Source organism: Oryzias melastigma, linkage group LG16, assembly GCF_002922805.2.
Source record: "Oryzias melastigma strain HK-1 linkage group LG16, ASM292280v2, whole genome shotgun sequence".
In the NCBI taxonomy this organism is placed as follows: domain Eukaryota; kingdom Metazoa; phylum Chordata; class Actinopteri; order Beloniformes; family Adrianichthyidae; genus Oryzias; species Oryzias melastigma.
This window is the reverse complement of record NC_050527.1, coordinates 15,289,559-15,291,690: the sequence shown is the minus strand read 5'-3', so window position 1 is coordinate 15,291,690 and position 2,132 is coordinate 15,289,559. Positions and strand designations below refer to the sequence as shown.

At 48.9% G+C, this 2,132-nt stretch overlaps 1 protein-coding gene across 2 annotated transcripts in view; it reads left to right on the top strand.

The window, feature by feature from the left end:
• cdkal1 (CDK5 regulatory subunit associated protein 1-like 1) overlaps positions 1-2,132 on the top strand; it is a 251,564-nt gene that overhangs the window by 144,246 nt on the left and 105,186 nt on the right. The gene's annotated exons all lie outside the window — the stretch shown is intronic.

The window sequence follows — 2,132 nt, the reverse complement described above, 5'->3', positions numbered from 1 at the left end:
TAAACGGCGTTAGTCCCAACACTGGTTAAACCTTAATCACAAATGCTCACATGGGTAGAAAAATGGGCAAACCTGTACAGGTCGTGCAAGTGTCCCAAAAAAGATCAAGATTGTAGACTGCTCTGAGTCCGTAGAAAGAAAATGGTTATACACGACAGGCATGCTGCAGGCAATAAGTCACTTAAACAACACGCAATGGTTATTAAGTGTAAAGTAGGAGAGACTTAGGCATGAAGTGGGTATTTCTCATTTTTATCCCCCTCAAATCCTGTTAGTAATGAGTGTGGCTACTTGCATGCGCCCTGACTGTTAAGCCTTGTTTCCACTGAGCGGTCTGGTCTGGTACAGTACGGTAAGGAGTGGTACGGTATGGACCAGTTAATGCTGGCGACTGTTTCGGCTCAGTTACGCCTCGCTTCCATTGAGCATTTTGTTTTCATGGCGCATGCGTGGTGTAGACATCTAGCATGTCATTGTAGTGCAATGACTAGAATAGCAACAACAATGGAAATTCCTCCAGCAGCTCTTCTTATTACTGCTTTACTTCTGATACATCGTGTATAACAAGAATTTAATGTTGTATGTAAGAAGACTCGAGAAAACGAGTTCACAGGAAACCTCAAAACCCGAATGCCTACAAACAGAAACGTAGGCTTAAATGAGCGTTAAATTTTCACTTTCTAATGTCGTCATCACTTTCTGCCAATCAACGGTTGGCTACCACAGTTCCACCCCAACCGTTCCGTTCCACTATGAAATGGAACTACAACTGATGGGGCCTCTAACGCCGGAGTCACACAGGACGCGATAGCGCCGCGCAGCGGCGCGCAGCGGAGAGCGCGCCGCTTCGCGGCGCTCTATTGGTCACACCAGACGCGATTTGTTTCCGCGACGGTCGGCATGCGCTTCTGCTAGAGCTATTGCTTTTTTGCCATCATGATCAATAACCAGGATATCTCCCAGTTTTTCTGCTAAAAGGAGATGGTCTCTGCCCCTGTTGACACAGACCCCGCCCCCCAACTCCGCAGTCGGCCCACTTCATTGATCGGTTTGTGCGCGCGTGTGCGTGTCTGTCTGTTCTGTTGTGTGTCTGTGTGCACGCACGCAGGTGTTTCCGTCGGTCAATTAATGAACTAAAAATATTACCAGATGTTTCTTCCCAGAAGAACCGCTCCTCTGCCTCTCTCTCGTTCAAACGCAGCCCCAAGCCCCGCTCCAGTGTGCCCCCTTCATTGATCTGTCTCTGTGTGTATCTGTCTTTTTTGTGTGTCTCTGTGTCACCCGCTCCGGAGATCTGTGGTGTCCGGGGTGGGGGCTCTCGCGCACGCGTGTCTGTGTGTTTTGATTGTATGAATATTTTCATCTCTACAGTCTGTTTAGACACAAAAACATGGTCGCATTTGTCAATCGCGGCGTTTTATTGTGAAAAATTGGTTCTATTTTGAAAATAAACCGGATTTTCTCATGTATTTCGACGCAACTTCCTGCCAGTATTGACGCGGAGCGCTCGCGTCGCGCGGAAGAAATAGGCCAGACGCCGAAACGTTGCGCTGCACCGCGCGGACCCTCCGCGCCGCTGCGCGTCGCTCCGCGCTTGGTGTGACCGACGCAATAGGTTAACATGGGCGCCGAATGGAAGCGCACGCCGTTCCGCGCCGCTTCGCGGCGCTATCGCGTCCTGTGTGACTCCGGCGTTAGACTTACTTTTCGTTACTCTTGAATTGCTCCTGGAAACGCTCAGATCGTCGGACCGTACCTGACTGCTCACTGGAAACGAGGCTTTAGAAATGAGGAAATTAGACAAAGAGTGTCTTTTTGTGTTATGTGGGCATCCTTACATACCACCTGTATTCCCCATGCGTGCAGCAATTGCAAGCGGTCAGTAAGGAGCCAGTACACGCACCATATTAATGGCAAGAGTGTTGTTTTAAGGGCACCGTACGACGGCATCAGCTTACGTTATCCTTAGAAATACTTCCCAATACACTTAGCACATGCACAACGATGGTACGTTCCATTTTTATAGATGTCCCATAAAATGGTCGCATGATGCAGCCACTTTTGTTTACGAAGTTCTCTGGATAGCTCAACCCCTCATGTACAGGTGCAAGTGACTAAAGCTCTAGTATGCG